The 27,603-nt window shown below is 40.3% G+C and overlaps 5 non-coding genes and 6 pseudogenes across 5 annotated transcripts; 2 read left to right on the forward strand and 9 right to left on the reverse strand.

Annotated features, from left to right (window-relative positions):
• Positions 1 to 663: 663 nt before the first annotated feature.
• LOC113100134 (uncharacterized) lies at positions 664 to 782 on the reverse strand (annotated as a pseudogene).
• Positions 783 to 1,159: 377 nt separating this feature from the next.
• On the reverse strand, positions 1,160 to 1,278 carry LOC113100145 (5S ribosomal RNA). The gene has a single exon (XR_003289583.1). It is a non-coding gene; the product is annotated as a 5S ribosomal RNA (ribosomal RNA).
• Positions 1,279 to 1,501: 223 nt separating this feature from the next.
• On the reverse strand, positions 1,502 to 1,620 carry LOC113100143 (5S ribosomal RNA). The gene has a single exon (XR_003289581.1). It is a non-coding gene; the product is annotated as a 5S ribosomal RNA (ribosomal RNA).
• Positions 1,621 to 1,858: 238 nt separating this feature from the next.
• On the reverse strand, positions 1,859 to 1,976 carry LOC113100131 (uncharacterized; annotated as a pseudogene).
• Positions 1,977 to 2,373: 397 nt separating this feature from the next.
• Positions 2,374 to 2,495, reverse strand: LOC113100135 (uncharacterized; annotated as a pseudogene).
• A 223-nt stretch (positions 2,496 to 2,718) lies between these two features.
• On the reverse strand, positions 2,719 to 2,836 carry LOC113100136 (uncharacterized; annotated as a pseudogene).
• Positions 2,837 to 3,060: 224 nt separating this feature from the next.
• On the reverse strand, positions 3,061 to 3,179 carry LOC113100130 (uncharacterized; annotated as a pseudogene).
• A 237-nt stretch (positions 3,180 to 3,416) lies between these two features.
• On the reverse strand, positions 3,417 to 3,534 carry LOC113100133 (uncharacterized; annotated as a pseudogene).
• A 7,590-nt stretch (positions 3,535 to 11,124) lies between these two features.
• On the forward strand, positions 11,125 to 11,314 carry LOC113100141 (U2 spliceosomal RNA). The gene has a single exon (XR_003289579.1). It is a non-coding gene; the product is annotated as a U2 spliceosomal RNA (small nuclear RNA).
• A 483-nt stretch (positions 11,315 to 11,797) lies between these two features.
• LOC113100139 (U1 spliceosomal RNA) lies at positions 11,798 to 11,956 on the forward strand. Its single transcript, XR_003289578.1, has one exon. It is a non-coding gene; the product is annotated as a U1 spliceosomal RNA (small nuclear RNA).
• A 13,020-nt stretch (positions 11,957 to 24,976) lies between these two features.
• On the reverse strand, positions 24,977 to 25,161 carry LOC113100142 (U2 spliceosomal RNA). The gene has a single exon (XR_003289580.1). It is a non-coding gene; the product is annotated as a U2 spliceosomal RNA (small nuclear RNA).
• Positions 25,162 to 27,603: the final 2,442 nt, after the last annotated feature.

A 27,603-nucleotide genomic window follows, 5' to 3' on the forward strand; every position in this document is an offset into this window, starting at 1 on the left:
ATTGATTTTTATATTTATCATCGTGCATTTTATATTGTGTGCGTGCGAAAGTGGTTAACAATAACATCAGCAACATGGTGCAGTGCTTTGTCCCCGACTACAATCACCGCTCAGTCATCAACACATGTCGTTGCCATCACACAAATGTTCAGTTAATGCACAAAAAGGTATGCCTATGCTAAACATTGTTTTGACAGTGGCATTATAAAATGCTTGGCATGACTCATACCATATGAAGGCTACAGTAGCCTAGCTAAAGTGGACGATAATACTGATCTGTTTTTTTTTTTCACAGTGATCAGGCCCCAGGATAGGGACTTGGAGGGGTCAAGGGCCATTCCCAGGCAGTCTCCCATCCAAGAACTAACCAGGCCCAAACCTGCTTAGCTTCCGAGATCAGACTAGATGGGGCATAGCCAGGCTGGTATGGCCTTAAGCGAAAACTGTTGCAAAGAGAGGGCTATTTAACGTTCAGCCACTCTAATCTCCAGTTCATTATATAAGTAGGGAAGAAAACCCAAAAGCTTAGAGCACCTGGTATTATTCCCAGGCAGTCTCCCATCCAAGTAGTAACCAGAACCAAACATGCTAAGATTCAGAGATCAGGCATTGACTCTTTTTTAAAAAAAATGTTATTATATAATTAGTGAAAAATTTCCAAAAAGCTTACAGCACCTGGTATTCCCAGGCAGTCTCCCATCCAACTATTAGCCAGGCCCAAACCTGCTTAGCTTCCAAGATCAAACAAGATCAGGCATAGCCAGGCTGGTATGGCCGTAAGCGAAAACTGTTGCAAAGAGAGGGCTATTTAACGTTCAGCCACTCTAATCTCCAGTTCATTATATAAGTAGGGAAGAAAACCCAAAAGCTTAGAGCACCTGGTATTATTCCCAGGCAGTCTCCCATCCAAGTAGTAACCAGAACCAAACATGATAAGATTCAGAGATCGGCATTGACTCTTTTTTTTTTTTCAATATTATTATAAAATTAGTGAACAATTTCCAAAAAGCTTACATTACCTGGTATTATTCCCAGGTGGTCTCCTATCCAAGTACTAACCAGGCCCAAAAATGATAACATTCAGAGATCGGGCATTGACTCTTTTTTTTTTTTTTTTTTGCAATAATATTATTATATATTTAGTGAAAAATTTCCAAAAAGTTTACAGCACCTGGTATTCCCAGACGGTCTCCCATCCAAGTACTAACCAGGCCCAAACCTGCTTAGCTTCTGAGATCAGATGAGATCGGGCATAGCCAGGCTGGAATGGCCGTAAGATAAAACTTCTGCAAAGAGAGGGCTATTTAAAGCTCAGCCACTCTAATCTCCAGTTCATTATATAAGTAGGGAAGAAAACACAAAAGCTTAGAGCACCTGGTATTATTCCCAGGCTGTCTCCCATCCAAGTAGTAATCAAAACCAAATATGCTAAGATTAAGAGATCGGGCATTGACTCTTTTTTTTTCAATATTATTATATAATTAGTGAAGAATTTCCAAAAAGCTTACAGCACCTGGTATTCCCAGGCAGTCTCGCATCCAAGTACTAACCAGGCCCAAACCTGCTTAGCTTCCGAGATCAAATGAGATCAGGCATAGCCAGGCTGGTATGGCCGTAAGCGAAAACTGCTGCAAAGAGAGGGCTCTATAAAGTTCAGCCACTCTAATCTCCAGTTCATTATATAAGTAGGGAAGAAAACCCAAAATCTTAGAGCACCTGGTATTATTCCCAGGCAGTCTCCCATCCAAGTAGTAACCAGAACCGAACATGATAAGATTCAGAGATCGGGGATTGACTCTTTTTTTTATTTTTTATTTTTTTTCAATATTATTATATAATTAGTGAAAAATTTCCAAAAAGCTTACAGCACCTGGAATTCCCAGGCAGTCTCCCACACAAGTACTAACCAGGTCCAAACCTGCTTAGCTTCCGAGATCAGACGAGATCGGCTTAGCCAGGCTGATATGGCCGTAAGCGAAAACTGCTGCAAAGAGAGGGCTATTTAAAGTTCAGCCACTCTAATCTCCAGTTCATTATATAAGTAGAGAAGAAAACCCAAAAGCTTAGAGCACCTGGTATTATTCCAAGGCAGTCTCCCATCCAAGTAGTAACCAGAACCAAACATGATAACATTCAGAGATCTGGCATTGACTCTTTTTTTTTTTTTTTCAATATTATTATATAATTAGTGAAAAAGCAGTCTCCGATCCAAGTACTAACCAGGCTCAAACCTGCTTAGCTTCTGAGATCAACCGCATCAGGCATAGCCAGGCTGGTATGGCCGTAAGCGAAAACTGCTGCAAAGAGAGGGCTATTTAAAGTTCAGCCACTCTAATCTCCAGTTCATTATATAAGTAGGGAAGAAATCCCAAATTCTTAGAGCACCTGGTATTATTCCCAGGCTGTCTCCCATCCAAGTACTAACCAGGCCCAAACCTGCTTAGCTTCCGAGATCAGACGAGATCGGGCATAGCCAGGCTGGTATGGCAGTAAGCGAAAAAAGCTGCAAAGAGAGGGCTATTTAAAGTTCAGCCACTCTAATCTCCAGTTCATTATATAAGTAGGGAAGAAAACCCAAAAGCTTAGAGCACCTGGTATTATTCCCAGGCTGTCTCCCATCGAAGTAGTAACCAAAACCAAATATGCTAAGATTAAGAGATCGGGCATTGACACTTTTTTTTTCAATATTATTATATAATTAGTGAAGAATATCCAAAAAGCTTACAGCACCTGGTATTCCCAGGCAGTCTCGCATCCAAGTACTAACCAGGCCCAAACCTGCTTAGCTTCCGAGACCACACGAGAACGGCATAGCCAGGCTGGTTTGGCCATAAGCGAAAACTGCTGCAAAGAGAGGGCTATATAAAGTTCAGCCACTCTAATCTCCAGTTCATTATATAAGTAGGGAAGAAAACCCCAAATCTTAGAGCACCTGGTATTATTCCCAGGCAGTCTCCCATTCAAGTAGTAACCAGAACCAAACATGATAAGATTCAGAGATCGGCATTGACTCTTTTTTTTTATCTATATTATTATATAATTAGTGAAAGTTTTCCAAAAAGCTTACTGCACCTGGTATTCCCAGGCAGTCTCGCATCCAAGTACTAACCAGGCCCAAACCTGCTTAGCTTCCGAGATCAAATGAGATCAGGCATAGCCAGGCTGGTATGGCCCTAAGCGAAAACTGCTGCAAAGAGAGGGCTCTATAAAGTTCAGCCACTCTAATCTCCAGTTCATTATATAAGTAGGGAAGAAAACCCAAAATCTTAGAGCACCTGGTATTATTCCCAGGCAGTCTCCCATCCAAGTAGTAACCAGAACCAAACATGATAAGATTCAGAGATCGGGGATTGACTCTTTTTTTTATTTTTTATTTTTTTCAATATTATTATATAATTAGTGAAAAATTTCCAAAAAGCTTACAGCACCTGGAATTCCCAGGCAGTCTCCCACACAAGTACTAACCAGGTCCAAACCTGCTTAGCTTCCGAGATCAGACGAGATCGGCTTAGCCAGGCTGATATGGCCGTAAGCGAAAACTGCTGCAAAGAGAGGGCTATTTAAAGTTCAGCCACTCTAATCTCCAGTTCATTATATAAGTAGAGAAGAAAACCCAAAAGCTTAGAGCACCTGGTATTATTCCAAGGCAGTCTCCCATCCAAGTAGTAACCAGAACCAAACATGATAACATTCAGAGATCGGACATTGACTCTTTTTTTTTTTTCAATATTATTATATAATTAGTGAAGAATTTCCAAAAAGCTTACAGCACCTGGTATTCCCAGGCGGTCTCCCATCCAAGTACTAACCAGGCCCAAACCTGCTTAGTTTACGAGATCAGACGAGATCAGGCATAGTCAGGCCTTTTTTTTTTTTTTTTTTTATTGAAACATTTCCATCATACAATATTCTCCTTACAGTTTTCACATTTAAACATTATATTTTCTTTAAAATAAAAACACATATAATACATTACGCCTCTCCTAAAAACAGAAATTTACATTCCAGTTTAAACTAATTGTTAAAAGTCCTCTTTCTTAGGCAACTTAATTTTGTATTTTTTAAATGTGTACAGCACATCAGTGGGAAACATCTTATGAAACGTATCCAGTTCTTTCTCCATTTCAAAATATGTAAACAAGGTTTGCCCATAATTTTCCACCAGTCCTTTAAACACCATCCATACATCTGCTACATAATTTCTATTTTTTGCCACGTTCCTCCTTTTCCATATTGCATTTTTTACTAAAACCATCAATAGATTAATCACTTTTTTGTTTGTAATATTTTAATTCAAACCAAACATTAAGATTGTATTCCAGTTGAAAACATCTTCATTCCCTCTTAAATCTTTCACTAGTTCTTTTGTTTTGTCAAAAAAATTATTGCAGTTTTTCACAATAGAGAAACAGGTGCAAGATCCCCTCATCCTCTTTAAAACAGACCTTACATACAGCATCTGGTTCCATTCCTATTTTGCACAATCTCATTCCAGTAAAAATTACATTGCGTCTAATAAAATAGTCCAAAACTTCCAGGTCAGTATCTAAAAAAGCCCATCTTATATTTTTCCATACATCCTTCTCTTGAATTCCATCGAAATGTCTTGACCAAAAATCATTGGCTTTTGGCTTTTTAAAAACAGACAAGTTAAAATAATGATAAAACATTTTCACATTACATGATTTCAAACACACCTCTTTGTCATTCAATTTTAAAAACACTTCCATTTTATTCTCCCCGCTCCCACCATCTTGAATCATTTCCAACCAATCCTCTGGAATTTTACTTTTAACCTCTTCATATTGTTTTCTTAAAACATCCACATTGTACTCTTCTTTTGCTTCTTCCATTGCATCTATAATTACTTGTATGGGTAAAAAACCTTTGAATTCATATAAAATGTCCCTTACTTTTAACATGCCCACATCTACCCACTTCTTAAAATAAAGTTATTTTCCTTGTGTCCCATTCTTTTTGTTTAAAAATAAAGATTGATATAAATTATTCCCCTTCCAACAGGTTTAAAATCCACCTTTGCTAAAAAAGACCCCCAAGCGCTTAAAACTTCCTTGTAAAATTCTGGTATTCCTTGTATCATCCAGTTCTTCAATTTCATCCATAAAATATTGCAGCCAATTTGTAAATTTCCACACATATTCAAATAAAACTCCATAGTTCCCTTCCAATCTTCTTTATTTTCATCATCTAAATATTTCTTGACCACTTTTACCCTCATACTCTTCATTTTTTGTTCCAGATCTACTAGTCCCATCCCTCCCTCCTCTACTAGCCAAAGTGTTGTAAGCAATTCTTGGGTTTTTTTTTCCCCATAAAAACTCTAAAATTTATTTTTTTATTCTTTGTTTTACCCACAGCGGGATTGATGCTACATGTAAAACGTACCACATTTTTGATAACATTAAAACATTTACTATTAAAATCTTTCCTTTTAAATTTAAAAACCTGTTTCTCCAAATGACCAACCTTCTTTCCATCCCATCCACTATTTCCCCCCACATATTATCCTGTACATTCTTTACATTTTTTCCTAAAAGCACACCTAAAATCTTAAATTCCTGCACTTCTGTGAAACTCCAACACCCCGTTAAAACCGGTACCCTCCCAAATCTCATGTATTCAGTTTTCTCTTCATTTATCTTTGCTGCTGACCCTTGACAATACAAATTGATTTTATCCATTACATTTTTAACACTCTGCAAATTGTCCACTATTATTGTAGTGTCATCAGCATACTGGTAGATCTTATTTAGCTCCTTTCCTCTATTTATTTCGATTCCTTTTATTTCTTTACAGTTTCTAACTGTCAGTCCTAAAGGCTCTGCCACTAAAGAATATAATTGTGCTGATAACGGGCAACCTTGTCTTATAGATCTAGTTAAAATAAAAGGCTATGTTAAAAAAACATTACACTTTACTTTTGTTAATGCATCTTTGTATAAAATTTTTAACCATTTTATAAAATTCTCCCCAAAACCAAACTGCTCTAAAATCGAAAATAAAAATCCATGCTCTACTCTATCGAAAGCTTTTTCAAAAAGCTTTTCGTCTAAACTAATAAAATAACCATTTTTACTTTCTCCACTGACATAACTTACCCCATCTCTTATACTGTTTGTTATATCAGCTATGTCTCTTCCAATTACTCCATATGCCTGATTTGTCTCTATTAAACTCGGTAAAACATTTTTCAATCTGTTCGCTAAAACCTTTTGCTAAAATCTTCAAGTCAGTATTTAACATGGTTATGGGTCTGAAATTCTTTAAAAGCGTCTCATCACCCTTTCTTTTATATATTATTTTCATCAAACCCATGCTCATTTTTTGATTGAAAGCCTCTTTTTTAAAAACCTCCTCATATACTTCTTGTAGAATCAAACTTATTTTATCCTTAAAAACTTTATAAAACTCATTACCTATCCCATCTATACCAGGACTTTTCTTGCTTTTCAAATTATTTATTGCTTGTGTTATTTCATCTAGCTTTATTTCTCTATCGCATTCCATTTTGTCTGCCGCCTCAACTCTTTTTGTTATTTGTTGTAATAATAAATTTCTCATTTTTCCATCTGTATCTTTAGTTTTAAATAATTCTTCGTAATAGCTTCTTACTACTTCCAAAATTCCTTTTGTTTCCTTAATTACCTCACCGTTTTTATTTCTCAATTCTTTTATCATTTCCGATTTTGCTTTCCCCCTTTCTAGGTAAAAAAAGAACCTGGTGCATTTTTCTCCTTCTATTGTATATTTTGCTCTACTTCTTAACATTGCTCCATTACATTTACTTTCCTCAAATTTCTTCAATTCCTCCTCCATTACTTTAACATTTTGCACATTTACCTCCTCCTTATTTAATTATTCCTTTAAAGGGGGGGGTGAAATGCTATTTCATGCATACTGAGTTTTTTACACTGTTAAAGTGTTGGATTCCCATGCTAAACATGGACAAAGTTTCAAAAATTAAGTTGTACATTTGAAGGAGTATTTTTGTTCCCAAAATACTCCTTCCGGTTTGTCACAAGTTTCGGAAAGTTTTTTTTCGAGTATGGCTCTGTGTGACGTTAGATGGAGCGGAATTTCCTTATATGGGTCCTGACGCACTTCTGCCGGAAGAGCGCGCGCTCCCATATAGCGAGGCTGAGCAGAGCACAGACATTTCACTGTTCAGAGCGATACACTGATCAGAGGGAGAACGTCGCGAAAAGTCACAAAAGAAGTGTGTTTTTGGTTGCCAGGGCAAGACAACCCTGCACAGATTACCAAAAAAAGAAAAAAAACAGCATTAAGGGACCAGTGGATGGAGTTTATTTTTACAGAGCATCAACGGACTTGTGCAAGTGTTTTTGTTTGTTCCCTGCATTTCGAAGATGCTTGTTCACAAGGCCCAGTTTGACGACGGATTTGCGTATCGTTTATTTCTTAAGGATGATGCAATCCCAAGGAAAAAGGGTCACGATCCTGTGTTGGAACCGCAGGCGGTGAGTAAAACTGCTTCAAATATCTCTGCCTCCTTGTTAGTGCGTCCCCTCCCATGCCAGAGACCCGGGTTCGAGCCCCGCTCGGAGCGAGTCGTTGCTGCTGCTGCTTTCGTTCAGTTTCCGCCTCTGGATCTGATTCTGGATCATAAATAAACGGCTGAATCTGACTGTAAGCCATGGTTTGTTTTGGATGATGGTTTTTCCCTCACGGTAATGTCACAGCTTCCACATGCTCTCAACGCAAAAGCCTATTCGCGCTCGTGATTCTTTAGCTCCGCCCACACGTCACGCCTCCAGGCACTCGTGTTTTTCCGGGAAAAATCGGTACAGACTATCTTTCTCTTATGAATATAATAAAACTAAAGACTTTTTGGATTTATGAAGGATGCAGTACTACTCTATATGTACTCAAGATTAACAGGATATTGAGTGAAAACGAGCATTTCACCCCCCCTTTAATTTATCTCTTATCTCTTTTTCTTTAGCCCTTTTCACTTTCTGGATCAACCTGCTATACTTAATTGAATATTTTTTTATTTCATATTTTACACTCTCCCACCACAATCTCTTGTCTTCCCAATACATTCTATTTTCTTTTTCTTCTTCTATTATATTTTCAATCCCTTGTTTGTAACTTCTGTTTTTTAAAAGTTCTGTGTCTAAAATCCAAACTCCAGGTCCCTTAGTTTCATCTTTAAAATTCATTCTCATTAAAACCATTTTATGATCACTCAAAGAAGTTACCTTGTAAGTTACATCCTCTGTAAAATAGGTTAGGTTTCTTGTACATAAAAAGTGATCTATTCTTGTTTGACATAAAAAATTACAGACTAGCTATTTTTTAGAAAAATCTATTTTCTTTTCATGGCTCTCTCTCCATACATCTATCATATTTTTTCCCTCCATCAAACCCCTTAATTCTTTTCTCCCTGTATCTGACTTAAAAACCATTCTGTCAGCCATATCTCTCTTACTAAAAACCGTATTAAAATCACCCGCCATTATTATTTTTCCCCATCCTTCTATCAAGTCTCTTAAAACAGTAAAAAATATAGTCTTTTCTTTTTCTTCATTTGGCGCATGTAGGTTGATTAAATTAAATTCTTCATTTCCATATTTAATTTTCACCCCTATACATTTCCCTTTTTTTATCATCATAGATAAGTTCCCCTTCTACTTCCTTGTTTTTTCTTATTAATATAGCTACCCCTCTTCCCATTTGTCCTTCTCAGTTATTAAAAAATATTTCTCCATCCCATCTCTTCTTAAAAACATCCATTACATCCCTTCTCCAGTTTGTTTCTTGCAATAAAATAATATCCTCATTTTTACACAGTTCTTTTAGTTTTTCAAATTTCATTTCATTCAACAGTCCCCTAGCATTAAAAACAACAACACTTAAAACATAAAATATAATAAAACATGCATAAAACCCATTTTCTCAGTCCGCGCTCTCAGAGACTTTCAACACTTCATATTTATTTACATTTACTAGAGGGTTCTCTTGTGTCACTTTTTTTCCTAGCCTTATCAAGGTTCGGTCTTTCCTTGGGCAATCTTCTTCTTTTGAGGCCTTTTACTTCAGTGTCTACATCCTCATTACTTTCCTCACTCTCTTTGTCTTCTTGATAGTTTTTTTTTCCATTTTGTCCATTTTGCACTGTGCAGTATCCTTTCAGTTTTTTGCACTGGTGCCAATCTTCCTCCTTCCATTTGAGTCTGCATCCTTTGTTCGTTGTCGTCCTCTTCTTGTCCATTACTGTTCTCTTTATTCCCACCGTCCTGTGTTCCTTCCTCCTCTTCCTCCATCTCCTTGCCTTCATCTTTCTTATACACCTGCTTTCCCTCCTGCTCCTCTTGATTTTGGTTGTTTTCCATCCAGCACTCACACTTATTCAAAACTCTCCTGCAGTCCGGGCAACTCACCGCTCTGCAGTCTCTTGCGAAGTGGCCCCTATCCAGGCACTTGTAACAAGTAAATTCTGGGCAGTCCTTTACCATGTGGTCTGGGCTCATGCACAGTCTACAGGTCTTCACCTGGTTACTGTGCACCACCCGAAAAAACTGTGGACCTTCTGCTGTCTCCATCTTGGTGCTGTAGGGCAGGGACGCCACCTCTTTGGGGAACCGCACTTTAATATACCTCGTCCCATCTTCGATGTTGGTGCCTGGGTATGTCCTCCTCCTGATGTTAGAGACTGGGGTTACCCCCCATCCCTCTTGCTTCTTTACGATGTCCTCATCATTCACATAGGCAGGCAGGTTCATGAATGAGACAACATAGTCCCTGTTTTGCAGCCTTTTCACCTCACAGTTTATTCCCTTAACAGTCAGTCCATTGGTTAATTCATCTGCATCCTCCTCATTCTCTAAGGTAATCTCATATTCCTTTGATAGCCTTGGTCTCACAGCCAGAATTTTTGCCACACCAATTCTCCCTGCAATCGCTTTAATAATGTCTTCTGCCTTCGCATCCTGCACATGCAATAATTCCACAATCACTGTTGCTTCCTTCATATAAACTCTTTTTGCATCTCTTCTGTCATCTTTATCCATTCCGTTTCCTTCTCGTCGTCGATTTTCCAGTCCAAGTTCTTTTTGCCTTTGTGTCCCTCCTTCCATTGCTTTGTCCGTCACCAAAGATCCATCCATTTTTAACATAAACAAACTACTAGACTTACTTTCCCCCCAAACAGCATACGCTGTTGGGAGGATAAACTTCAACAAAAAATAAAAAGCAAAAACTCATAAAACAAACACAAAAATATTAAATACAAACAAGCTTAGGTGAGCCTTCCTCACCCTCTACTGCCACGTCACTTCCTGTCAGCACTCTATCGCCCCCAGGTTGGTATGTGGGGCGACATAGACGTGGGAGGACTGGAAGTGACTCTAAGAAACGATAATATAAAATTCTAGGCATAAAATTTGATAGGGAGGGGGGTGGACGAGGAAATTGGACCGATGCTTTAGGTAAAGTAAGACAGCGACTGGGTTTGTGGGGACTAAGGACCCCCCCCCCCCAGGTCCTTCATTTAAGCAGTGGAACGTGCTGTCGTTTATTTTCTCTGGGGATCCAGGTGGGAGAGAATAAAGAGAGAAACAGTCAAGAAAAGAAAGGAAAACGGAGGCAAAGGACTGCCAGACCTTAGCCTTTTTTAGGGAGTAATTTTACAGGATTACATTTTAAGTATGCCACGGCCCCATCCAGTGACAAGACCGCAGCAATAGTCAAGTTTTGGATGGGGTTGTATTTACGCTACCTAAAAATTTTAACAGTAGATCGTAGAACACCAGTGTCTTTTAACTTGCCAAAAGAATATGCATTTATTAAGAATTTTTTTAAAGAAACTTGCTATAAAGCATGCAATCTGGACTGCCAGAAACCTGCTGGTGGGGAAACGGGTGATGGTGCGGTGGACTTGTGACTCTGTAAAAGACTTCAAGACCTCAGGTGGGTGCATCTTTAGTGGAAGAGTCTAAGACCCCAGGAGGGAAGGGAGGGGGAAGTAATGTTGACAAAAAAGTCCTTTAAGTTTAAATATTTCTAGTGATAGTTGTGATGTGCTGTTCAAAATATGCTAACTTTCAAATTGGAATGTTGTGAATTTTGAGTTTGAAATGAATCTTGTATGAGTGTTGGAGTTTAATGAAAAAAAAAATCTGTTCTTATCAGTTTAATATCTGATACGTCCCCCATCCGGGGACTACATATTAAATGGATTTTTAGATCACGGAGCTGGAGCCGGGGCTTGCTCCGTCCACTCCATGCATCGGCCTGGTATTGCAGTGTCTCCAGGAACTGTGTGCTTTCCCTTTTTGGGGATTGCGGTTATTGTGTCGAATAGCAGAACAAGGAATGAGATCTGCCCTTGCAGATGCTGTGGTTTATTGCGAACTTTTTTTCCTGATGCGCCCTCCTGTGGTCTTGGACTCTTCCACCAACGACGCACCCACCTGAGGTCTTGAAGTCATTCACAGATGAGGTGATGCATCGAATCAGGTGTGTTCGGTTAAAGAGCCCAGACAGCAACATAGTGTTGGCCCAGATCCGGCCCACATCTGGCCCGCATGAAATCCATGCGGGCCAGATATGGGCCAGACCTGGGCCGAAACTGCTTGCTGTCTGGGTTTCATCTAAAACCGGCGTTGGGAAGCACCGGCCCATGAGTTGGCAGTTTCCAGGGCCAGTAATGAAAGGAACCCATCCTTCCTTTCCTGGAGGGGGGCAGAGGGCTAACCGTTGGTATGGACGGAAGAGACGCAAATCATACCTCTGGCTGACCGCCTGGGCCTTCATACTTACCTGGCAGGGGAGACACCATGGTCAAGAAGGCGGTTCACCCAGGGCGAGGCTTGCCCATTGCACTCAGGCCATGCTGACCCCTGCGAATTCCCCAAATGCGGGAATCTCGACTGCATAATTTATGGTAGTGGGGGACTGTAGCTGTCTCTATGTTGTTTGGTAGTCAGTTTTCAGTTCATATTAATTTAGTTGTCGCTTACAGCACCACCAAGTGGCCTGTTGCAGCGCCCTTTTTCACCTGGCCTCTGACTGAGCCCCTGCACAGGTGTGCCGATTTGGGTGAAGGGATCTCATTCCTACTTGGAGTTATAGCCATTCGAGCCATCCCAGACACGCCACCTTAGCATGTTGTGAGGTCCCAAGGATTCCAATGACATAAGGCACATGGCTCTGCGACAATCCCTTTGGGAGCTACGAGCGATGCCGTATTTTCCATCGCTGCAGTGCCACTGTCAGGCCGATCGGGATAAGGCTGGTGAGATTGCAGACAGGGGAGGGTACTACCATCCCCCAGCGTATTTAGGTCTCCCAGACTTACCAAAGCCGAGATGGGCATCGTCATGTCCGCCTTCCTCCCCGCTGCGTCTTAGCAGCATCGCTTCTCAGCCTTTTGGCTAAGATCAAGTGTAGCGGCGATGGCTACGTCGAGAGAAGATGGTACTTTGCCGGCCATTATGGCACGGTTGAAGAATACTGTACAGATTCAAGTGCTTCAGAATGCTTTCCGGTCTGTAAAGGAAAACTTCAGGAGGGAATTTGTGGTCGTGGATGTCTTGAAAGGAGTCTTCAATGTAGCAGCTTCATCAGTGTTCTGTCTTCAGGATTTCACAGCAATGGGATTTATGGATCTGACCTTCTTCAATTTAACGGACTGTGTGAGTTTTTTTGAGTCTTGGGGGCAGAAAAAGCAAAAGTTGTTGGAAGGACTGATTTTGCACCCTCTGTTTGCACAGGATTACTTACCTCTCACAATCCACCTATATAATCCTTTTGTTGAGGATGTAGAGGTAATGACTTTTCTTGAGAGGCACTGCGAGGCTGTGAAAGGAGGTGAGCGTGTGAGGGATCGGTTGGGGATTTGGACTGGAAAGAGGCATTTTTTTTTGTGAAGCTCCTGGTGGACTCAGCAGTCCCTGAAAGCCTGATTCACCTACCAGGGTCCATTTCCATTGGGCTTAACAGGGGCTTTCTCTAATACCCTGGGCAGCCCATGTATTGCAGGAGATGTGGTGGAGAAGGACACGTTAAAACAGACTGTGAAGGACAGCGTTGTCGGTTTTGCGGGAAGGCAGACCACGTTGCTTCTGCCTGCCCCGCACCAAAACTTTGTAGCCTTTGTGGCAAGGCCGATCATCTTTATCGTACCTGTCCTTCAAGAAACAAGTCATATGCGAGCATATTGAAGGAAGGTCATGATCTGCAGGCAGACCTGGATGCCATTCTTAGCAGTCTACCAGCAGAAAAGGAGGGGCATCTTCAACAAGCGACAGGTGCGAATGATCAAAGAAGTATGAGTACATCAAGTCAGGAGTGTGCTGGTATGAAGGAACAAGCGGATGGAACTGTGGGGGATCTGATAACCTTGTCCCTGGATGGAAAGGAGGTAAAAGGAGTGGGATCGGAGCAGCAGCTTAATCCATCTCCAGGATGGACAGATCTGGATTTCACAGAGGTGCTTTCTGGGGTGTTGGAGGTGGATAAGGAGCAGACCATTTTGGAGCCTGCAACTGGATCAACCCACCAACGAGAGACAGTACATAGTGAGTCAAAGATGGAGATTGCAGCAGAGTCAGCATCTGGGACTGGCCGTCGCAGAGCCTGGAGTGAGGCCAGTGACCCTGATAATGGGGAAATATGCAAATACAGCAAACTGGAAAACTCTGTTAGTGAGGACTCTGTGAGTCAAGATTGTAATGAGGAGGGCTATGAAGGAAAAGAGAATGAGGAGGGAGGGACAAGCACTGGTTGGGGGGATAGTATTGAAGAGGAAGGGGAAGAAATGATAGCAGAATCCGGGGAATGGTCTGAAGTGGTTTCAAGGAGGGTAAAGGGAGGAAGGGGAAGAAGAGAATGTGGGAAAAATGAGGAATAAGGGGGGAAGTGGGTTGGGGAAGTATTGTGGGTGATATGGGGGCTTTTGGAGGGAGTCTAAAGGTTTTCAATGGGACTGTTAAGAGTGGCAACATTTAATGTAAGAGGGCTGAAAATGGCAGAATGCCAGACAGCAGTTTTCTTTTCTGTTAAAGATTTATATTATGATGTTTTGTATTTACAAGAATGTCACTTGTAGAATGAAAGGGATGTGGAGAATTTTTCGAAGGATTGTACTCGGGGACCATCCTTTTGGGGAGTGGGGAATGTGAGGGCGGATGGGGTGGGGATTTTATTATTTTCCTGGGAGGTGATAGTTGAAACATCTGGGGTGATTGTTCCAGGGAGGGTGATGTTCGTGGATGCAAGATGGAGGGGGGTGGCCTTGTGGTTCATAAATGTGTATGTGCCAAGTAAGCGAGAGGAGAGGGAAGGTTTTTTGGGAAAAATATTTCCGTTATTATATACGAACCGGCTAGTGGTCTTGGCAGGGGATTTTAATATGTCCCTAGAAAAAAGTTCTGGGGGTGAATTGGCAGGGGTTATTAAAAGTTTTGGATTACAAGATTCAGGTCAGACAGCTGGATGGGGGGGGGGGGGGGCGGGGGGGGGGTTGGGTTATACATGGTGGAACAGTTGGCAGGAGGCATTGCGGTTGGATTATATAATTTTTTCAAAATCTGTTAAAGTTAGTAGCTACACAAGGCAGCCAATGTGGTGTTCAGATCATTGTTTAGTTGGGGCTGGGGCAGAGGTGGAAGCAGGGCAAAGGGGTCGGGGGAAGTGGAGGAGGAATGTTACATACCTCAAAGACCAAACCTTTTGTAAGGTTTTCCAGGTATTATATGCTGGGTGGTGCAATTTAAAAGAATTCTACCAGTCACATTCTGACTGGTGGGGAGGGGTGAAGGAGAGGATAAGGTTTTTTTGCAGGGCATGGGGTTTAGCTTTGGGGAAGGCTAAGAGGAATCAAGTGCGTCAATGGACTAAAGAACTCCAATTTTTATGCTCTCAAGGTCTATTGAGCACTGTGCAAGGGTGGAAAAAAGCCAAACTCTTGCAGGATTCTTTGAATGAACATTATAGAGGGGAAGCACAGAAGTTTGTTATGCAGTCAGGTGTATGTCAGCGTGTGTTAGATGAAAGGCCTACAAAGTTTTTCTTTTCTACTGTGAAGGGCAGGCAGAAGCGTAGCAGTATGGAATGTTTAAATACAGAGAAGGGTAAGGTTTATTCAGTTGAAGGAATGCTCAAGGCTTCAGTTGCCTTTTATAAGGAGCTGTTTGTGAATAGAGAAATAAGAGAGTCAACAGCGGAGGGGTTTCTAGAGGATCTGGACAGGACCTTGGAGGAAGAGGAGGCAGGCAGGTTAGAGAAGGAGGTCACCTTGAAGGAAGTAGAGGTAGCAATTAAGTCCTTGAAGAGAGGCACGTCTCCAGGTGGTGATGGTCTCCCGGCTGAATTTTATCAAGCCTTCTTGCCCCTGAACTCATTAAAGTCTATCAGGAAAGTCTGGAAGTGGGAAATTGCGGTGACCCTCCTGCATAAGAAAAATAGTAAGGAGGATTTGGCAAACTTACTACCGATTATAAGATTCTGGCCAAAGTCTTAAACTTACGGCTTAAGGGGGTGTTAGATTTGGTGGTTCATCCAGATCAAACTTGTGGGGTCCCAGGAAGATCAGGCAGCCTCAATTTAGTTTTGATCCAGGATTTGATCAGCTGGGCTGAGCAACGTCAGCTTCCTTTGGCAATCCTGAGCCTTGACCAGGAAAAGGCCTTTGATAGGGTTAGCCATTCTTTTTTGTGGTCAGTGTTGGAGAAGCTTGGATTTGTCCCAGGATTCAGAGCCTGGATCCAGCTTCTGTATAGCGGAGCTTTCAGTCAGATTAGGATAAACGGGTTCTATTCTGAACCAGTGAGACAGTTGGGTGGTGTGAGGCAAGGGTGTCCTTTGTCACCCTTGTGCTATATACTGTCTTTAGAGCCTCTGATTAGTCAGCTACGATTAACAGCAGCTTTTACTGGTTTAGTAATGCCAGGTGGAGGAGGGATAAGGGCAAAAGTGTTAGCTTACGCAGATGATATGACAGTCTTTTTGACCACAGAAAAAGATTTTGTAGTGACAGGAAAGATTTTGCATAGTTTTTCTGAAGCCACAGGTGCCAAAATAAATGTCAGTAAATCTTAATTGATGTTTGTAGGACGGTGGAGTAAGAGGACTTTGGTTCCAGGAGGGTATACCTTGTGTCAGGATAGTATTAAAATCTTGGGTGTTTATTTTTTCAAGGTGAAAAGTGCACAACAAAATTGGGAGGGGATGTTGAAATCTTTACAATGTAAAGTAAACCGATGTAGTGTAAGGGATCTGTCATTATGGGGTAGAGTACAGGTTGTGAAGGCAGATGTGTTGCCCAGTATTAATCATCTGGCTTATGTTTTTCCCCTACCTTTTTGGCAGGGGAGGAGAATGGAGAAGTTAATTTTTTCTTTTATTTGGAGAGGGAGGACTGAGCTAGTATCAAGTGCGCAGATGTTTCGTCCTCTGGCTGAGGGAGGCAGAGGGGTGCCGTGCCTCCCTTGGAAGGTTACGGCTTTGTTTATTGCATTTGCAGCTTGCCTAGTGGTACAGGCTCCAGAGCATAAAGCACATGTGTTGGCTCACTTTTGGTTGGGCTGGCCTTTGAGACATTTAACAGGGTGGAGTAATAGGGTGCCTTGGTCACTGGATAGGCCTGAACATTATAATGTGGCGGCAGACATCATTAAAGGAAATCCTTGGTGCTTGGAAGAGTCATTGTTGTTAAATCATAGGAAGCTGTATGATAGGTTGATGGAGAGCTCAGTTAAGGAAGCTAGAGGGGCAGGGCCTCCAATTGAAGTGAACTGGTTGTCCTTGCAACCAGATTATTTGGTAGGGAGGTGTAAGGATGTGAACTGGTTGGCAGCATTAGGGAGGCTTCCAGTACGGGAGCGTTTATATAGGCATGGTCAGGGCAGATCTCCTTTGTGCCCAGTGGGTTGTGGGGGAGAAGAGACAATTGAGCATGCCTTGTGGTCATGTCCAGGAGCAATGGCTTTATGGGAAGCAGTCACTGGGTGGTGGAGAGAGTGGGGAGGACCACTGATTACCCGGGACTTAATGTTGTATGGAGGAGGGTTGGGAAATATAGAGAAGGATCAGAAAAGAGTAGTATGGGTTACTATCTCAGAAGGGAAGCGTATCTTATGGGACTGGCGACTAAGGTGCCTGAGGAAGCAGTTGCCTGGTTTAGAACCTCAAAAGTTATTTTCAACACTTTTGGCAAGTTTGGTAAAAGAGGTAAATGGGTTAAAGGTCGTTTATGGGGAGGAGGGGATGAGGGCTGTATGGGGGGGACTCCCTCGGGTAGGGGTGGGATAAAGTCTTGGGTGTCAAAAATCTAGTATTGGTTATGAGGTGCTGATTGTAATGTGTTGTTCACTTTATATGAAATTATTTTTGAGTTTGGAATGTTCAAACTGAAAATATGTAAGCCTTTGTTACAAGTGGTTCATTTGTAAATTTATATGAGTGTATGGATTTAATAATAAAAAAAAAAGTTTAATATCTGATACGTCCCCCATCCGGGGACTACATATTAAGTGGATTTTTAGATCATGGAGCTGGAGGCGGGGCTTGCTCCATCCACTCCATGCATCGGCCTGGCAGTTTCCAGGCCAGTAACGGAAAGCACCCGTCCTTCCTTTCCTGGAGGGGGGCGGAGGGCTAACCGTTGGTATGGACGGTAGAGACACAAATCATACCTCTGGCTGACTGCCTGGGCCTTCATACTTACCTGGCAAGGGAGACACCATGATCAAGAAAGCGGTTCACCCAGGGCTTGTTTGTCATCCTTGGTTCAGAACTCTTTTTCGTTTTGCCTGCCCTCAACCCTTGGGGATTGGAGAAAGATAATGGCGACTCAAGCAGCACGACGGAATGTGGCAAGATTCGAGCTGTTGGAAGACTTAGAAATGGATCGGATGACTGTCAGCAGAAGGATACTGCAAACAGAGTTGGATTTCAACCCTTCTCAACTGGACTACATCTTTGCCTTACCGGGTAGGAAAACGTTTGAAGTTATTTTTACTACTCTATTGTTAAATGAACAATGCTTGGAAAGATTTCGGACAAAAAAGAATGAAGCTGTCTGTTTTCAGAAGATTGAATTGATCCCCTTGGCTGAGAGAGAATTCAGAACTGTGACTGTGATTATGTATTCAGAAAAGATCAAAATTGAAGATATTTCTACATGGCTCTCATTGCACTGCACAGTCACAAAAAGCCTCTCAAGTGAAAGACGAAGATGGAATTAAAACTGCAGCATCCAAATACCAGGTTCGGTTGAGAACTAATGAAAAAGGAGAGCTCCTCCATCTGCCATCAGTCATCCAATTAGGCACCATTAGAGGCTTTGTGTTCTATAATGGCCAACCTAAGAAGTGTAGGAAATGTGGATCACTGAACCATCTACCCAGCTAACAAAAATGAGTTGTCAGAACATTTTACTAACATTTCCCTTAAGTTATGAAAACTTTATTTCGGAATGTTTTGTAAACGTTGAGAACGGCAAGTTTTTTTAATGTATTGAGAACATTGTGGGGTTTCTGCGAACGTTACAGAAACATTTCATCCTACCATTTTAAAAACCTACGAAAACGTCATTACTGAATGTTCTTTAAATGTTTACAATTAGCATTTTTTTAATGTTTTAGGAACGTTTTTTCTAGGTTTATGTGAACGTTGTAGAAACATTCCATTCTATCATCTTAAAAACGTTATGAAAATGTTATTAGGGAATGTTCGTTAAATGTTTGAAATGTGCTTTTTTAATGCATTAGGAACGTTTTTTCTTGGTTTGTGAACGTTAGAGAAACATTCCATTCTATCATCTTGAAAACGTAATGAAAATGTTATTAGTCAATGTTCCTTAAATGTAAATTTTTTTAATGTATTAGGAACGTTTTTTCTAGGTTTATGTGAACGTTATGGAAACATTCCATTCTATCATCTTGAAAACGTTATGAAAATGTTAAGGAATGTTAGTTAAATGTTTGAAATGTGCTTTTTTTAATGTATTATGAACGTTTTTTCTAGGTTTATGTGAACGTTATAGAAACATCCATTCTATCATCTTGAAAACGTTATGAAAATGTTATTATGGAATGTTCGTTAAATGTTTGAAATTTGCATTTTTTTATGTATTAGGAACGCTCTTTCTTGGTATGTGTGAATGTTATAGAAACATTACATTCTATCATCTTGAAAACATTATGAAAACATTATTTATAAATGATTTTAAACATTCCAAATGTCCAGATTTTTCATCTTGTTAGAAAAATGATAGGGGGAAAAAATGCTGAATGTTTAAACGTCATATAAAATATCCAAATATCCTCCAAACATTACCCTGGGAACTTTTTTTATAAACAAATATAAATTCAAACATTTGGTAAAATACGTTCTGTGTGTAAAACAACTAATTAAGTGTGTTCTGTGTGTCTTCTTTTCCCGAAGTCTCTGCTTCGACCTGAAGTGACACCTTAGATTGTAGCATCTATGGAAACAAAACATAGTATTAGTATACAGTATAATCTGTATTATATGTGCTATGTTTTCCTTATTAATGTTTTACAAACTAAAAAAGCCTTACCTTATCTCAGTGTTTCTGATATGAAGTGCTCAATTACTTTTTCCAGCACCTTGGTGTGTGTTCGACGACAGGCATCTTAAAATGCAGTTAAGATACACAAAAACCAAACATGTTACTGCTACTTACAATAAATGATGATTAAGCATACAGTATGTCAAATACACTGCTCATTTCCTTATGCAGTCTTTGGCCTAGCTTACTTTGAAAATAAAGTTTATCTTCTGCGACTTACTATAAAATGTTTGGAATAAGAAACAACTGAGAAACAACTCAAGGATTATGACATTACATATTTCCAGTTCCTGAAAATTCTTCTTTCCCTTGCGGCCTTTAAGACTATATTGGGCCCATAGAGCATTCGTCCCGAGTTTCCTAAGCAGTCTTCTGACCGACTCTCCAGGTGTGTTGCCTCCCATGAGGCTCAGCCAATCGATCTGAAAATAAAAGTAATGCTGTATTATGCTACACAGCAATATCTGCACCAAGAAAAATAAAACTGTGTGCATAATTATACAAAATAATTTGGAAAACACAGGGTTGCTTTGGTGTTTGGTTTGTTGTGCTGTGCTTAGCCCACTCCACCTCTACAAAGATCACACACAGCTGGAGTTACAACAATGCATATGACACTGTGTTCCAAGTGCAAACACTTACAACCTTGAAGTACTAACCACTCTCTTTTTGTAATAATAAAATAAGAAAAATCATACCCCGTTTATGTCAGACTCCATGTTTGAGAAACTTTTGAAAAGTAACTGTCAGAGAGAAAGAGAGAGAGAGATAACTGTAAGTATTGACATATAGCTGATTAATTGTCTAATTAGCCTACATGTGCAACTAACAGTCACAGAAAAGTATAGCAATTACAATAACCTGAATTTATTCTGTTGAGTGATTATGACATTAACAGGCATAAAAAAATGTTTGTAAGACATTAATGGCCTTTAAGCAAGTACGTATCCTTTAGCATGGCGTATTAATATATTTCTGACTCGTGTAGTGATGCACTTGCTGTTGGCCCTACAGTGGAAACACGGCTAATGTTAATTAATATGTATTTTGCGTTAAAACTGAATGTTATGAAACGTTTAAGATTCAAATATAACGTGGCAAAGCCTGTCTGCACACAAATAGGAGTTCGATTTAAAAAGGCCTTCAAAGTAAATCCCACACAACAACAAATAACGTTAGCCTATAAGTTAATTGTCTCCCGCATAAATAACTGCAAGCTTCTAAACTATTTAGCTACCCGGTCATACAAATTTGAAGAAAAAAAAACACAACCTACTGTGTAATCGACTCACCTCTCAGAATGGCTGCGATCTGGCCTCAGAGGTAGATATTAGGTATGTGCACATCAAATCTTTTAAGCAATGTGTGCAGGCCAATCGGGACGGTGTCCCTTACGAAAAATAACCATGGTTTTATTATAGTAAAACTGTAGTAACCCATGGTTTTTTGGCGTGTTGACTACCATTTGTATAACCACAGATTTACTACAAATACCATGGTTATACTATGGTTAATTTAGCAAAACCATGGTTAATTTGTGGTTACCATGGATTAACTATAGTAACCATGGTTTTTTTTGTTTTATTTGTAGTAAAACCATGGTTAATTTTCGTAAGGGGTGTGTATGATCTTAAAAGAAAATGTCTCGTGGTCGCGGTGGTATGACGTTAACACTGATTGGTATGCGGCTGCGCGCACTGCAATGTGCCATTCACCATCACAACACGTCATGCACGGTCGCGACTTGCGCGAAAAATGACAGCAGTACCGCCACTCCCTATACACAAAATACGCAGTCTGCATAGGGCTCCAAATCCCATTCTCCCATCCGCGCTCGCGACTGCTCGCACCTCATGTTTGCGGCTGCATGTTCATAATTGATGGATGGACATCTATGCCTGGGTAAAGGACATCACCTATCCGGCGCAGAGAAAAGAAAATATGGAAAAATGAAGTTGGCTTGACGTTGGAGGTTCGAGAGTCTCAAATTTAGGGACCATCTCTAAAGTTACATGCGATATTGGTATACACTTTTCTAACGTCAGTAGCATTTGAGGAGAATGACTTACAGTCATAAAAACAACTGTAATCGTTCATGTAGGTGTCAGCTGTAATACACAATTGAATTGAATGTTTGATATTTATTAAAATAAACTGTAAATCATATGTAAATTGTGCTACTTTTTGTGCTTTTTTTTTCAGGTTCCCTTACAAAAATTACCCATGGTTTTAACAATAACACCACAAATCATTGTTCTTGTAGCCATGGTAACTGCAAATATATATATATATATATATATATATATATATATATATATATATATATATATATATTTTTTTTTAATATATATATATATATATATATATACTAAATTAAGAATATTTAGAAAAATCACATACACTTTTAAAATTATAAGTAGTATCGGTATTGGTGTATTGGTATCGGTATCGTTAAAATTGTAACAAAATGTATTGGTATCGTATCGCATGGAAAAATTAGGTATCGCCCATCCCTAGTAGACATATATAAAGGTGAGCTGCAGATTTTGAATTCCATTCGTTTGAAAACGGCGCTGCATGAAGCATACGCACCGTGATGACGTCAGAACCTGAAAGACGGCTTGTTTCAGGGTTGCCAGATTTTCACAACACCAGTCCACTCATGTTTATAGGGATCCCCCATAAAAATCGCATTCCGGTGAGGTAAAATACACGTTTTTGGTGAGGGTTTTTAGAGCATTTTAGAGTTAAATATCAAGTTATTGGTGTCGCTTAAACCCGCGGACATGAAAAACAACCCGCGGAGCAGTGTTAAAGTAGCCCAATTCTTGGCAACTCTGTTTTTTTTCGCGAGACCGAATTCTCTTGCGGTACTTTGGATGCAGTTGCCTAATTGTTACTGGTTAGGTAGCCGACCGGTGTTCCAATCCTGACTCTATGCTATTCCTGTTCCACTCTCTCCACCCAAGACTTTTCTGTCCTGTCCACTTCAGCGCAAAAAAAAATAAATAAAATAAAGCCTGTGTTGTACAAAACCCGAAGATCCATTCACAATGTAGACCTTGTTCAGGAAAAGTTTGTAATAAAATATGTGACAAATGCAGTGGTAAATGACATAACCTTTGCAGTATAGCCTGTGCCTATTTAATTTAAAATAAGATAGGCTATATGTTTTGTCATATTCTATTCTAAAAAAAAAGACATGATGATTTATTGCAAAGGTATATTATAATATAAACCAGTTGTAAACACATTTGTCATTAGGACAATATAGGGAACAAATAGGAAAAATAGAAACAAAGATCAGAAATGATCAGTGGTATATAGCCTAGTCTACTATACTTGCCACACTTGTAATTTCTGTTGCCATCACTTCGAAAATGTAGCCATTCCAATAATGGTGTCTTAAGAATGTATTTGTTCAACATTATGAAATAACATCATAAAGACGTTACAAGAACGTTGTTATGGGAACGTTTTCCCTCTACATTCTGAGAACATCAGTCAAGTAAAAATAACATCATAAAGACGTAACAAGAATGTTGTTATGGGAACGTTTTCCCTCTCAACATTCTGAACATCAGTCAAGTAAAAATAACATCATAAAGACGTAACAAGAACGTTGTTTTGGGAACGTTTTCGCTCAACATTATGAGAACATAAGTCAATTAAAAATAACATCATAAAGACGTTACAAGAAGGTTGTTATGAGAACGTTTTCGCTCAACATTATGAGAACATCATTCAAGTAAAAATAACATCATAAAGACGTTACAAGAACATTGTTATGGGAACGTTTTCCCTCAACATTCTGAGAACATCAGTCAAGTAAAAATGACATCATAAAGACGTTACAAGAAGGTTGTTATGAGAACGTTTTCGTTCAACATTATGAGAACATCAGTCAATTAAAAATAACATCATAAAGATGTTACAAGAACGTTGTTATGGGAACGTTTTCCCTCAACATTCTGAGAACATCAGGCAATTAAAAATAACATCATAAAGACGTTACAAGAACGTTGTTATGGGAGCGTTTTCCCTCAACATTATGAGAACATCAGTCAAGTAAAAATAACATCATAAAGACGTAACAAGAACGTTGTTATGGGAACGTTTTCGCTCAACATTATGAGAACATCAGTCAAGTAAAAATAACATCATAAAGACATTACAAGAACATTGTTATGGGAACGTTTTCCCTCAACATTCTGAGAACATCAGTCAAGTAAAAATTACATCATAAAGACGTAACAAGAACGTTGTTATGGGAACGTTTTCGCTCAACATTATGAGAACATCAGTCAATTAAAAATAACATCATAAAGACGTTACAAGAACGTTGTTATGAGAACCTTTTCCCTCAACGTTACGACAATGTATTTTAACTATGAAAACATTATAAGACTGTTCCAGAAACATTATGTCAGGAACGTTTTTTTCTAATATTTACATAACTTTTACATAATGTTAGTGAAAGTTATGGGAACGTTCCCTGTTAGCTGGGATGAGAGCCATGTAGAAATATCTTCAATTTTCAATCTTTTCTGAATACATCATCACAGTCACAGTTCTGAATTCTCTCTCAGCCAAGGGGATCAATTCAATCTTTTGAAAACAGGCAGCTTCTTTCATTTTTGTCCGAAATCTTTCCAAGCATTGTTCATATAACAATAGAGTAGCAAAGTTAACTTCAAACGTTTTCCAACCCGGTAAGGCAAAGATGTAGTCCAGTTGAAAAGGGTTCAAATCCAACTCTGTTTGTAGTATCCTTCTGCTGAAAGTCATCCAATCCATTTCTAAGTCTTCCAACAGCTCGAATCTTGCCGCATTCCACCGTGGTGCTTGAGTCGCCATTATCTTTCTCCATTCCCCAAGGGTTGAGGGCAGGCAAAACGAAAAAGAGTTCTGAACCAAGATGACAAACAAGCCCTGGGTGAACCGCCTTCTTGATCATGGTGTCTCCCCTGCCCTGGGTGAACCGCCTTCTTGACCATGGTGTCTCCCCCTGCCAGGTAAGTATGAAGGCCCAGGCGGTCAGCCAGAGGTATGATTTGCGTCTCTACCATCCACACCAATGGTTAGCCCTCCGCCCCCTCCAGGAAAGGAAGGACGGGTGCCTTCCATTACTGGCCTGGAAACTGCCAACTCATGGGCCGGTGCTTCACAACTCCGGTTTTAGATGAAACTCTTTAACCGAACACACCTGATTCGATGCATCACCTCGTCTGTGAATGACTTCAAGACCTCAGGTGGGTGCGTCGTTCGTGGAAGAGTCCAAGACCACAGGAGGGCGCATCAGGAAAAAAAGTTTGCAATAAACCACAGCATCTGCAAGGGCAGATCTCATTCCTTGTTCTGCTATTCGACACAATAACCGCTATCGCCAAAAAGGGAAAGCACACCATTGCTGGAGACACTGCAATACCAGGCCGATGCATGGAGTGGATGGAGCAAGCCCCAGCTCCAGCGCCGTGATCTAAAAATCCATTTAATATGTAGTCTCCGGATGGGGGACGTATCAGATATTAAACTGAAAAGAACAGATTTTTTTTTTCTTCTTTTTTTTAGATTTTTATTGTCACCATTTACAATTTTTTTCCCATTTGCATTTTTACTTTTTCACACACAATTTTCATTTTAATCAAACATTTAAACAAGCAATGTAATATATATAATAAATGCACATGGTAAAATGAAAGAAACAATCATTGTTAAAAAGCATTTGATTAAAACCACAGTGTTTTGCTTATTTTTAAAAGTCCAAGTTTGAGGTGTGTTTTAAAGGTGCGGTCAGTTTCAAAAGTAAAATACAAATTTTAAAAAAGCAAATAAGCCTCATATATATATATATATATATATATATTGATAAAACCAATTTCATTGATAAAACACAATAAAAACACCTATTAAAAATCATCTGTTGTGCAAGACCGGGGTGAGTCCTTATCAAGTGGGCCATCACCCCACTCTCCAGAACAGGGACATGCTACTTTATGGGCTCAGCGGAGATCCCCTCTCCTCCGGCCCTCTGGCCCGCTGCTCCCGTAGCCAGAGTGGTGAGGGTGGATCTACGGGTGGCCAGGGTCGATGCCTGCCGGGACCCTCTCTGTGTGACCTTGGCCCCCCTGTCCGAATATCGTCGTCCGGTACCCCTGCAGCATTGATGTTACCTTTAGCTCACATGCATGGAGGGTTACCGTAACATGCTTCCCCACCAGCAGGTTTCTGGTGGCCCAGATGGCATCCTTGATGACGTTGAGGGTGAGCCAGAGCGAGGTAAATTTCTGTGCCGTCAAGTCCTTCAAGCCCTGGCCCACCCCAAGGATGGCGAACTGGTACCCGAACTGGGCCCCACCCGCTGGTAGGCACGGGAAATACAGAGGGCCGGTCTTGGCCCACAGGTACCGCGCAGTGCTGCACTCCCAGAGCAGGTGGTGGACGGTCTCCGGGGAATTGCAGTCGGACCGCGGGCATATGGGGTTTTTGGCCATGGCTCTGGAGTGCATAACTGCCCAGACCGGGAGGATCTCATGAGCCACCATCCACGATAAGTCCTTGTGCCTGTTCTGGAGAGTGGGGTTAGCCGCGTTCCGCCAAACCTGTTTGGCCTCACTTGGTGTGAGGCCCTGAACTGGACTCACCGGTTCCCGGTCCTGCACAACAGAAATGAGAGACTTGTGTTGAGTTAAAATGGTGACATCTTCACTCTCTAAAAGGTATTTCTTTAAAAACTTTTTTATAAAACTGTACTCTTTAGGCAAGTTAAAAGACACTGAGGTTTTCAAGTCCACTGGTAAAATTAAGTTTGTGTGCTAAAATGTCCCAGAAAGTCAGATAAAATTCAAAGGGAAGTCCATCAATGCCAGGGGACTTCCCTTTTTTAAAATGTTTTAAAGCTTTTTGAATTTCTAAAACTGTAAAATCCTGGGATAAAAGCACATCTGGGCTCTTTACCTTTTTATATAAAAAAGATTCAAACTTCCTCTAAAACCCCAAACCCCAAAACTCTTTTGCACTCTTTTGCAAAAGTTTTCAGTTTTATTTAAAATCTCTTTTTGTGCCGCTTACTTCCCTCACGGTAAAAGTCTTCAAAGCAGATATTGACTCACCCCGTGTTATAATTTTTTTTTAAAAGTATCTTGTGCATTTCTTCCCTTCTTCTATTTCTCTTTCTTTACATCTTAAAATTACACCCCTACTCTGAACTTCGATTAAAACTGACATTTCTTTCTTGACTTCTTTTATCTCCTCTGTAAAATCCAATCCACTGTTTAAAAGGTTAAAATAGTTTCAGCAGCCCCATCATGTGTCTTCTTTCCTAGTTCTTTTTCCATTTCCCTATGTTTAAAAAAAAATGTCTTGTCCGGTCCTTAACCACTTCCCACCACTGTGCACGAGTATCATAAAAGTCTTGGAGGGTCTGCCATTGGCTGAACTGCTCCCTATACTCTCTAACGACTTCTTCATCCTCTAATAAGGAACAGTTCAGCTTCCACAGCCCTCTTCCTACCGTCACACCCATGGAAAGTGAAAGGGTGCAAGACAGCATCATGTGATCAGAAAAAAAGGGAGGGGTCAATGTTGCATCGGTTGGCGGGCAGTCCCTTGTAAAAACATAGTCAATTTGAGAGGCTCTGGCGCCATCACCACTGAACCAGGTGAAGCCCTCCTCTCTTTGATGCACTTGTTTAAAACAGTCAACTAACTTAAAATCCTTTCCTAACTTAAAATTTCTTCCTATCTGTTTTGGATAAAACACAGTTAAAATCCCTTGCTACTATTAGGGGAGCCCTGCCTAACATGTGGGGCTGCAGGTCGTCTAAAAGCTCATACCTGTCATTTTTTTTCTGTAAAACCATACACATTAAGAACCTTGAAATCTCTCCCTAAAAAATCAGGTTTGCTAAAAGAGCCCGCCCTTCCCTAACCACAGTGCTATGCTTCACCGTGATGTTTGAATTGTTGATTAAAATAGCGACACCGTCATTCTTGTTGATGTTGGAGCCACTCCATATTGA

Source organism: Carassius auratus, unplaced genomic scaffold (genome assembly GCF_003368295.1).
Source record: "Carassius auratus strain Wakin unplaced genomic scaffold, ASM336829v1 scaf_tig00217195, whole genome shotgun sequence".
Lineage (NCBI taxonomy): Eukaryota > Metazoa > Chordata > Actinopteri > Cypriniformes > Cyprinidae > Carassius > Carassius auratus.